Below are 11,783 nucleotides of genomic sequence, written 5' to 3' on the forward strand. Positions count from 1 at the left end.
ATAGCATTTGAATCAGAATTTTAGGAACTTTGATGAAAGTGTTAGCAGAATTTATATGTTTATCACAACAAAAAGATTTTGCAAGTTTCAGGTTTATACTGAAAAGCCAAAGACGCAGACTAAAGTATGCTTAGCCAGATGTTGATACCTAAATTTCCAATAGCCATGTCTAAGCAGATGATGCCCTCCTGAATTTCTGTTTTATGATCAGGACCATATATAATGATTACAGTAAAAAAAAAAAAAAAAGGACATGGTTACTAATAGTGGTAGTGGTAGCACAGCAACATTGGCACCATGAAGGTGGAGCAGGAAGATTTTCATGTGGCAGAGAAATGCAGTTGTCCTGTAGGCAGGCTGCAAACCTGAGAGTTGAAAGCAAAAAGTAGAGCATGTTGGAAATGTTTTCTCAGGACTTTTAACACTCTAGTATGAAAAGTTAAGTAAAAGTTCCTCTATGTTGCTGAGCTATTCACAATTTTTGTTACCACTGTAAAAGTCCCCATTTTTTCTGCCTACATTCCAAATGACACTTCTCTGGGTTTTTGTCCCAGCTAGTGCCAGGAGTCATTGAAGCATTTGCAGGTTCAGAACCTTTATCTGCATAAGAACCAGAGCCAAGGCAAATCCTTTATTTTGTTAGTATTAAATGCTTTCCATACTTGTAGTGTCATTTGGTTGTGCCTTCAGTTCTCTTGAGAGTAAAAGAGTGAGAAAGCATAAAACTGAGAAAAATGTTCCCCTCTCAGTGAAAAAGTCAATGCAGAACATCCCACAGCCCAGTTTCCAGAGGCGAGTTGTGTTCCTATTCCTGCTGGGATGTGTGTATAGCAGGGTGACTACTGAAGTGCTAAGTAGCTTTGCTTAGCCAAGGAAAAGGGCATTAATATTCTTTCCTGTGAAATGGGTTAGAGGAAAATTATTTAGAAGAAACATGCTAATAAAACAAAGCAAAGCAAAGCAAAACAAAACACACACACACAAAACAAAAAAGCAAAAACAAAATCAAACAAAATAACAAAACAAAAACCAAACAAAAACAGAACAACAGCAAAACAAACAAAAAAGAGAAAGGAAAATAAAATCTAACTACCTCACAAGCCAGCAAGAACTTCTCTAATATTAGGTGTGTATCACTGGTGGGTATACTCACTGTTCACTTAATGTGTGTCCCAGTTATTAGTAGCAGACAAGAGGATATACACTTGGAGAGGGTGGATCTAGGTGCCAGGCAGCCATCATCTGCAGACTGTAAAATTTTGGGTAACTTAAATGCATATTTTATCCCTTGATTTTTAATCAGCTTCAGAAGATGCACACATCTATTTAAGTATTTTTCAAGGTGAAAAATTTTCCTATCAACTGATGATTAATAGTCTCTAATTGGAAAAGGAAGAAAATGTAAGTGGAGTTAAACACACCCTTTAACACCAGAAAGGATGTCTGGTTTTGAAATACTGAGGCACTTGATCTGCATACTGCATAAAGCAAAATGCAAATACACGAACTAAAATCACATTGGTTCTAATGAAGCTTAAGGCTGTGGTTAAAAACATGCTGTTATGAGATAATATCAGTAGTTGCCTTTGTTAAAAGCACAATACAAGTATTACTGGCCGTATTTAGGACTGATCTTTACAGATCTATTAGATGCAATAAACAAAGAGTTAGAAGTACAGAGGGAAAAAAAACGGTAATGGTAGAAATATTTCAGCATTGTTTTGCATGCTGTAACAAACTGCAATGTGTGCAGGCAATAGTGTGGTAGGTCCTGGTACCACAGGATTCCAAATAATTTATTTGTAAAATCTGCCAAAGGAAGGTGGTGTTCTCATAGAAAAGTGTAGATTTGGAGGAACCAATTAGAGTTTTAAACCATAAGAAAAAAACCCAAACATACAATTTCTTGTATCTATGTCTTGCTTTGGTCATTTTGTTGTGCTCCTGGGGAATTAGAGTGTATTTTGCTTATAATAGATAGACCTTCTGGGGGTTTTTTAGCTATGTTTTCTTATGAGATCTTGATCTACTAACTGTGGCATCATTCTCTAGGGCAACATATGCAAATAAATTACAGTAGTCTCTTGTCTACAGTACTGTAATATTTCATTTTGAAAACCACATGAAAATATTTCTTATAGAAAAACAGTCTTTGCATTTCCTTATTTGTGAATTGCAAGCCAGCATGTTCCCATTAGACATCAAGTGAAGAACATGTCCAAGAGATAATGTATTTATTTATACCCAATATCTCAACATTGTTCAGCTTGAAGTACCACAAATTCTTAGTAAGTTCTCAGCTGGAGACAGATGTAATGCACAGTTCATTGTGTAGACTTGGACCAGATCACCTTCAACATGCTGAAAGGATTATTCAAGGATTTTATTTATGCAAATAACAATTTTTTGCTGTGTCCACTCTCCAAAGCATAGGGGAATAGATAACTTGAGTAGAGGATGTGATGCCTTTGATTGGATTATGGTGTGTAGTGTCTGGAAAAATATTGTTTTTATGAAAATAAATTATTTCAAAGTCTTCAAGTCTGCATCAACCAACACTGATTCCATTGAGGCAACATTTTCTTCCCCTCCTTTAGAAAGGCTATTTCTTGTATGGGCCCCAGCAAGACCCCTAGGACAATTTTCTCAGCAAGAGCTAATTTCCAAGGATTTATTTGCAATGTAGGAGATGATCCAACCCCCACACCTACTTCTTTGAGTTGGTTCATCTCAATGACTTGTGTCATAGTTTAAATAGTGTTTATTTGTCAGAGTCAAAACCCCTGATAATCCATCCCATGGTCCTAAAGAAGAGAAATAGTTACTGAAGCACTGTTATTCATTCAGCAGAGGTTCCAGTAAAGTATGATACAATAGTTAGAAGAAAATTTATTAAGACTATGATAATGACTAAAATACATTTCATATTGACTGGTGTGGATTTTCTTGGCTGAGCTATGGGGAAAAAGACCATCAAAATAAATAAAGTCAACAGTGTTGTTGCTGGGTGAAATTGGTACTGTACAACAACAAAAAATCTCCACTGCTATGTGCTATGTGTGATTCTGTCAGATGCTTTTAGCCAAACAATGGCAAAATATGCTTATCTTCCCTTTCAAATTTGGCCAAAGTTTGGACTCACTTTACAAGAAAGTAGGATTTTCAATGTAAGCATGTCTACAAGATTGAAGAAAATAGTTTTGCCAAACTTTAGTGTTGAGCGGGACATGGAAAAGGACAAGCCTGAAACCATTCAAAATAAACTTAAGAGGGACTTAGTTAAGAGTCTAACTTGTCCATGTGTATGTGCAACATATTTATTTTGAAGCAAGGTAGTTGAATTTTTGCATTAAAACCCGTGTTTTATGATATGCACTTAACTGCATTGCATTTCTCACTTGCTATTTTCTAAGTTTTGAGTACATGACTTTGAAATGTCAGAGTTCTTTCAAAAGGGTGTCTGTGCATGAAAGAGAAAGAGGCTAATTTCCTAAAGTTCTAATAAAGGAAAAAGAAGAAAAAAAACCATAAATTCCATCATGGAGCAACTGAGTGGTATGCACAATTACCCCTTCAGGCACAGCTACCTTTGCATCCACTGCACAAACCTCTTGTCTCTTGTGTTACTTTTGTGACTCCTGGGTGATGTTCTCATACTTTCTGCTGAGCATCACTAACAGATACTAAAATGCACATTTTCTCAGTGGAGTTGCACAAAATGTTTGCTGGGGGCGTTAAGAACTGTGATGCTTCAGATACATCTGTTCCATTTTCTCTAAGTTCTACCTGTCCTACAATACGATGACACACAACTTCCAAACTCTTGTAGAGCTGAATTTTCTCCATTATACATTGGGCTGTATCCTCCTTCAGAGAACCTGGGCTTAGCAATCAGCAGGGGAAACACTGAGTTCTCACAAAGAGTGAGAAAGAAAGAGACACTTCCTGGCCTTGAGAGCTGGCAGCAGGCAGGAAAACACAACCAGCGTGGAAGGAATTTCTAAGCATGCAGCTGCCAACTGCCTCAGCTCGTCTGAGCATGGACAAACTCAGGGGCCTTTTAAAAGCCTACAACTAAGAGACAGAAATGGCATCCAATGTATCCTTAATCCAGATTCCACTTTCCACTTATTACATTTTGAGTCTCTAACACCCAAAATAACATATTCAGTGTTACTCCAAAAAAACAGTTGTTTTATTTTTATTTGTCTGAAATGGATGATCACTGAGTGTTACTTGAGTGTCTTTCTGAGAAATAGGCAAAGTGTTTCGATCAACAGTGTCTTTAAAGACACTCTTGGTCAAAAGTCTAAGTCTAAGACAGATAAAAAAATCTGAAAAATTTTAGCCTGTGGTTACAGTTTGACAGAATGTTAAGCCACTGAAAATAAAAGTTTATTAGGAGTATTGGGAAACTTCAAAATTAGGCGGCGTTGCCACCTCTATTAGCAATATATGTGAAAATTCAACAGCTAGCTACAGAAAATGAGACTCATGTATTAGAGTGTTGGTCTATTAATATGCATATGGAGAAAGAGAGAAAATAAAATGCTTCTTTCCCTATTTTTTTAATGAGACAGAATCATATGTTAGAAAGAAAAACAGGCATACTTAAGAAATTAAATTGAACAGAAATAGGAACAACTCTGAGTTTATACATTCCCTTGACAAATCTCTCAAGTTTTTATGACTGTATAATCCAGCTCCTGTCACAGTTTTCTGCCATGGCATCTTTCAGATGATTAGTTTTGTGCATAGTTATTAGTCTGATGCTGCTAATCTCTCATTTCTGAAGGAATAAACTCAAGTGCTTCTCGCTGAATACTTATACTTTCTTTTAAAAAGAATGTAATTCAGGTGGTTTAATGGGAAAGTGGACGATCCGGATTCAAAGACAATGTTTGATCTTTTGAACATGCCAGGTGCTCTAGAAACTGGGCCATATATGGGCAGTATTTTACAGTTGTTTCTGGAAGATGTAGTTAATTAAGAAAAACAATGGGTGGGATTTCCTTCACCTGCAGGGTTAAAAGTAATGCACGTACACCAACCCAGTTTTCCCATCTGTAGAGGGGGTGTCTCGTCCCCACAGGGGACAGGTTTGTATCACAGAAGGATTAACCCCCCCTGTGGAGCTGCTTATTTTTTCCTCTTAATGTATCGAGAGACTGATCTAAATGATTTGTCCACACCAGGCACACAAGATGGCTACACCTAATGGAGATGAGACTCACTTGGGTTTTAACAATTGTCCCCCTTCCTGCAGTGATGAAGCTTACATAGGCATGAAAATTTTGATGTCTTCTCAGTGATCTCATCAACTATTAACAGCTCAGGTTTATTTTATCCTGACTTAAGACCAAATTCTGAACAGATGCAAAAATAGTAAACTTGGTCTCCAGCTATGCAGGATACAGGTGAACTCTGGTTCTGAGCCTTCTATTTAGCATTTTGTGCTTTTTATCACAAGGCATTCCTCTCTTACCTACTAACATTAGTATAGCTCTACAAAATTTTCAAATCTTGCTTGTAGACTTAATCTGAGGCTTCAGCCAGAAAAAGAAAGTTATGTGAAGAAGACACTTGAGTAAAAAGTGTGCCTTTTAGAGTAAAATGCTATTTTTGAGTGTGTTCTTAACATTTATCTGGAGCAACCAAAATATAATAACTATGTGAGTATTCCTACTCATTCTCATCTATGACCTTTATTTTTGCTTGTTTCCAGACTTTAGAAACTAATTCTACACATTAATTCCTGTCAACACTAAAGAATCTTAAGTATTTTTCCTTTCACCACACAAGAAACTCTACAGCCTGTCTTCTTTTCAAACTCCTTCTGTAACCCATTCTGGTTTTGGATATTAAAAGACTAAACATCTGTTTCTCTGTTGATAGCAACCCTATACCCCAGGAGTCACTTTTCTCTTCTTCCATTGTCACTTTTAGATTTTCTCCCAATATTGAATAGGAGAAGACCTTCTACCACAAGAAAGCCATGACCCCTATCTGGGACCTCTGGGTTTAGCTCTAGTTTGAAGGATTCTGGTACTTTTAGACAGAAAGTGGCACTAGCTCTAGAGAGAGTCTTGGTGATTCAACCTCCAAATTTCCTGCAGCCTATGTCCTGTCTCTCATTCTCCAGAGCATGAGAGGCTTGTGACTGCCTTCCTTAAATCTCAATTAAGCAAACTCTAAGTCCAGAGGCTGATGAACAGATGTTGTCTCTTCTCACCTCTTACCATGTGACCTCTGAAACCCACCCTGAGAAACATCTCTTCGTTCCTCAGGAGAAAGGCATTCTCCCTGCTTGTCCTGCACTGTTCAAAATATGCCAGCAAAGAGGGAAGGGTTTCTTCTTCCTTTTTTCCTTGGAGTTATGCAAAGACCAGAAACATTTATGGCCATAGTTTCCCAATGACCCTTCCCACCTTACTTTCCCCAGAGATCTCTTTGTCCACTACTTGTCTTGTCACATGTAAAATGAGAAAGAAGGGCTGTCTGAGCCTGATTCATTCTTTGAAGTATCTGCCACAGCAGTGTAATAAATAACCATAAACTCTGTGTCCTTAAGATGAGAAATCAATCCGCAGAAGCAACTTTTAGATATTTCTAGAATAAGAATCCAAGAAGGGGGAAGATTAAGTAGAGAAGTGAAGAACTTGGCTGTCACCTTGCCTCACGTTTGTTAATTGAACACAACTGTAAGAAGAGACAGCATTCAGCTTCAGGGTTCTTTCTGTGTGGAAAGCCAAGGTGAATTCCCTGATTCACTACAAAAGCTCTCTTCTTGCAGTTGGATTATTGATTTCTTTGACATATTTTAAGCATCTCTTTCTAGCTTCTGCTTTTTTCCTTTTCAGACTCTGCCTGCCCTCCTCTGGTCTTTCCATACCTCCACAGGCAAAGAATTGAAACACTGAAATATCTGAAAACCAGAAAATATTATAAGAAGAAAGAAAGAAGGTGTGAATAAAATGAAACTGGTTATGATAGTTACACTGAATATGATGCCTTCCTTTATCTTAGTATAAATAATGTGAGAAGTTTCTACCATATTCAGTGTCGCTGGCCTATAGTCCAGGCAGACTTTTTTCTCACACCTTGTTCAGGCACCTCAAAGATCTCACGACGAATTATTGTGTCTATGTGGGCAAAACGTTTCAGGAAAGAATAGTGAACTGACCCACACTTCTTGGGTCACAGTAAAGTACCTCTAAAGTATGTATCATCCTGTCTTTTTAGATTACCTTTTTCAGTTTTAAGATGGATGTGAAAATTTAAGATTCAGAAGTTTGTAGAAAAATAAACAAGATTGTTAGCATGAAATCATGAGAGAGACTTGTTCTTTAGTTGTGATGTTTTCTCCTTCTTCCCCAAGTTACAGATAATTTCAAAAGTTCTGCTAGCAGTACACAGGGATAATATCTTCTCAAGTTTGTCGACACATTTCTTAATTTTTTGTTCCTGCTCTTTCTGACCATGTAATGTAGCTGGGCAAGGATAGAGCAAGAGGGAAAGAATGAAGATATCCACAACAATGGGGCAGTGCTGGAAAGTTCCTATCTGACTTGTGATTTGTCATCTGACAAATGATGTTTCAAAGTAATCAGTGCCTGGAATGGACTGTTGCATACAAGAAAAAGATAATATATCTTAGTGATTTCTGTTTCTCTTAAATTTTAAAAACATTTTCTTAACTTATTCTTTGTATGCTATTCTAAAATATTCACAAAGATCAGTGATGTTCAGGGAGTTCATACTGAACAGCTGGAAATCTTTTGTGGCTGATCTGATCTGATCTGACTCGCCGTGTCCTCCTCATAAGTGCAATGTTTGTCATTCCCCTGATACCCCCTTTTACAGGGAAAAATGTAAAAGCAGCACTTTGGAAACATTATGCAGGAAGACTTAGCAATGCAGTTAAGTACAGTGCAATGTGGCTGAAAACACAGCCCCTTTGATGCAGAAACCTGTCACAGAGCTGTAGAGTGATTTGTGTTGGAAGGGACCGTAAAGATCAGCTAGTTCCAACCATGAGTGGGAGCACCTTCCACTAAACCAAAGCCCCACCCAACCTGGCCATAAACTCTTCCAGGGATGGTGCATCCACCACTTCTCTGGGCAACCTATTCTATTGCCTTGCCACTCTCACAGTAAAGAATTTCTTTAACTTTCTCATCTAACTTTACTCTCCATGCTAATTCAATTTAAAACTCTTACCCCTAATTCTACTACCATACTCCCTGATAAAAATTCCCTTCCCACCTTTCCTGTAGGCCTCTTTCTAGTACTGGATGGCCACTATATGGTCTCTGGAACCTTCACTTCTCTAGTCTGAATGACCCCATCTCTCTCAGCCTGTGCTCAAGCAGAGGTGCTCCAGCCCTCTCATCACCTTTGGGGTCCTCCTCTGGACTCACTCAAGCAGGTTCATGATCTCCTTGAGACATCACAGCATCCCAAAGTGGCACCTGGAAGTCTGACTTGATACTTGACTAGGAAACTGTGAAGAAATTAAATAAAATCCTAAGTCTTCAGTAGCTGTAATGCATTTTATTCCTAGCTGGCATGCAGACACCTCAATGTGAGGTATTTTCTCTGTCTGAGTCCTTTTCTGAAGGGCAAGTTTAATAAAATTAAATCATGTTGCAGTAAAAGTTCCAGCTTTTCCAGTATTTGAAGTTAATGATTTCTTAAAATGTACTTTAGAAAATTTCCAGACCAAAATAATTTGTCTTAGATCCTTCAACATATTACTCAAAGAGTTTCTCTCATTTAAAGTACTGTGAACTTCCTAACAAAGGCAATTTCTTTGCTTTTTGCTTTCACATTTATAATTTCATAGTGATGTGGTCATAAATTAAACATCTACAAGTATTTCTAATATTTTCTGATTAAACTTTGTTATTTTTAGCTGCATATAAAGGTCTGCAACCAACTTAAGCCCTCTTTTAGATGCCGTAAAAACTACAATGAATGCCAGTCTCTAACTAGATAGTTTTTAATTTGAGGCATATTCTGTTGGTGATGAGCATGAGTAAATTTCCCATTAGTTTGTATGAATCACTAATCTATACTGTAACATCTTAATTTCGCATCAATTAATTGTGATTATTGGTTTAAGATATTCATGTGGCAAAAGGTTTTGAGAAAGATGAGTAATCAAACTGTTTTGAAAAGCAGCTGTTTTTTCACAGTTGACAGGAAGTTCTGCTTTTTGTGTGAAAGGGATTACAAAAATTTCTGTAGTCATATAGGAAGAAAAAAATCCCCAGTATTTTTAAATTATGTCTATTGAACTGAGTGCTATCTCAGTGAGATTTTGCAGACTGTCTTCTCAGTTCATTCACTAAAAATAATTAAAAAAAAAAGAAAATAAATAGGAATTGAGGGGGAGGGGAAACTACAGAGGAAATTAAAAATAGTGGGTTTTCCTGTGGCAGTTAGTTATCAAAGGCCTCCATTGTGAAATAAATGGCTACTTTTCAATTGTATCTTTTCTCTGTCAGCAAATAAGTGAGAAGGAGCTGATCAAACAGGGAACGATTATATAGATGAAAACATACCTAAAACTTATTTCTAAGGTAATTGAGACTTACTCCCTGTGTGCTCGTGCCAGGTACTGAAGACACTGAGAATCACTATTGCATGAGACCATGAGAACTAGGCTATAGAATCATGGAATGGTTTGGGTTGGAACAGACTTTAAATATTGTCTTGTTCCAAACCCCTGTCATGGGCAGGGACGTTTCCACTAGAAAATCATGAAATGTTTCTTACTGCAATGGACATGGACATCCACATCAGTTTAGAGTGAGTTTTCAAACTGCATTCATTAGCTCATGTTTAACAGTCATTTTGTACTTACCTCTCTAAGTATTCCCCTCTATGAGACTAGAAACTGCTCTAAGAATGAAACTGGCCCCTTTTTTATGTCTCAAGTGCCCAGCTAGAGCAGACAGGGAACATCTGGATCATCTGCTTTACTAGTTGTGTGTACTCCACTTTCACCGTATTTTCCTTCTACCTAAAATTCACCCTGTCTTTTCATTTGATCTTCCTACTTATTTCCTCCCTGAAGGCTCAGATTTGCATCCAGTGAAGCCAGTATGAATGTTATATGAGAAAGTTTAAGCCTTTAGACTGTGATTTAACAAGGTACTTAAGCACATGCCTGGCTTAGCACACAAGAACCTTCTCATTGAAAGCAGCAGAAAGATTGCTACTGCCCTAATTGGGAACAAGAGAGATCTATGAACCATTAAGCAGCTGCTGAATTCCACTGCAGCAGTGGCTATATTTCAATGATAGGCTGGGTGTGAGCTTTGTGAACAGTTTATGATGTGCTTGGGATCCTTAAGAATGAAAGCACCTCTATGCCAACTGCACCCAGCCATGGAATTTACTGGTCTAGACAATGTATCTGTGGTCCACAGCCACCAAGAAGCTTGTAAAAACTAAAGAGGTATTTTTGCAGAGCAAATTGAAAACTATATCTGCCCAAACTTGAGGGTAATCAGTGAAAAATATTTCTCAAGACTCTCCAGAACAAATGGAAATTATTTTATATGTCTCTCTATCATATGCCAGAATAGGATTTTAAAGCACTTCCTGGTACACATATATCCAGGCATGCACACACGTTTACATACAGGATATTATATATACATCTCTTTAGCAGGGAAAGACTAGGAATAATATTTCTGAGTTTGGTCCGATCTCTGTTTTCTGATGTTCCAGAAAGGAAACAGTCACCAGCAGTTAACTATAAATCCTCGGAAAAATGCAAATTATTTGTTTTATAAATGCCAGAATATTGGCAAAGACTGATGAATTTGTCCCCAGATACTAACCTATCTTGTTACTCCAATGTAATATTTGATACTCCTGTAGGAGGTGTTTGATATGTAGGTGGGTGTAATATAGTCATAGACACATTCTGCAGTCTGTAGGGAAATGGCTATGACTTATGTGAGAGACAATAAGTGTGATGATAAATAGGAAAAGATAATGCTTGTTTTTGTAGGTTGGTGTGATCTTCTCACTGCCCTTTTTACTTAGGTCATAATTGACTTAGGTCAAAGCTGTGAGATCCACACCCCTCCATTTCCTTGATCTCCTAACTCATGAGGTGCCAGGGAGCCTGTCTTGGTTTGAAAGACAGGTGTTCGTTAAGAAAGGCAGGAGCCTTTATTGAAATGGATAATATAAACCCCCTCCCTCCAAGTTATTATAATTTTTAAATTAAGAGGCTCTCAGGCAAAGATATGGGAATAGGAATAACAGTCCTTTACTAGGGAAAATTAAACTAGAAATATAGTATTACAGAAAACACCAAACCCAAAACACTGACAGAGTCAGAATACAACCTGACACCCCATCAGGCAGAGTGTTGATAGCAGTCCCATTAATGGTGGCTGCATCCTCCTGGAGTGACAGATGTGGTTCTGTTGAAGCAGTGGTAGAAGGGTGCAGTTTTCCTCTGAAGGTTCAGTGATGATGTAGAAGGGTCCAGTTTTCCATCTGGAATGCAGTGGAGAAAGGCTGCCTTGGTGTTCCAAATCTCAGATTTTATCTAGGTAGGAAATGCTTGGCTCCTCCCCCTGGCTGGAGCATCTCCCAGTGGGATGATGTAATTTGATCAGTCATGCAATGGGACTCAGTGGTCCATTAACAGAAGATATCTTCCTGGAGGAAGGATGGGCTGTGGAAAAGATAAAGAACACTGCCCCATCTGTTTCAACAGATGGTGATAGAAGACATACTTTTGGTTAGATTGTGCT

This window comes from Sturnus vulgaris, chromosome 1 (genome assembly GCF_052056855.1).
Source record: "Sturnus vulgaris isolate bStuVul1 chromosome 1, bStuVul1.hap1, whole genome shotgun sequence".
NCBI classification, from domain to species: Eukaryota; Metazoa; Chordata; class Aves; order Passeriformes; family Sturnidae; genus Sturnus; species Sturnus vulgaris.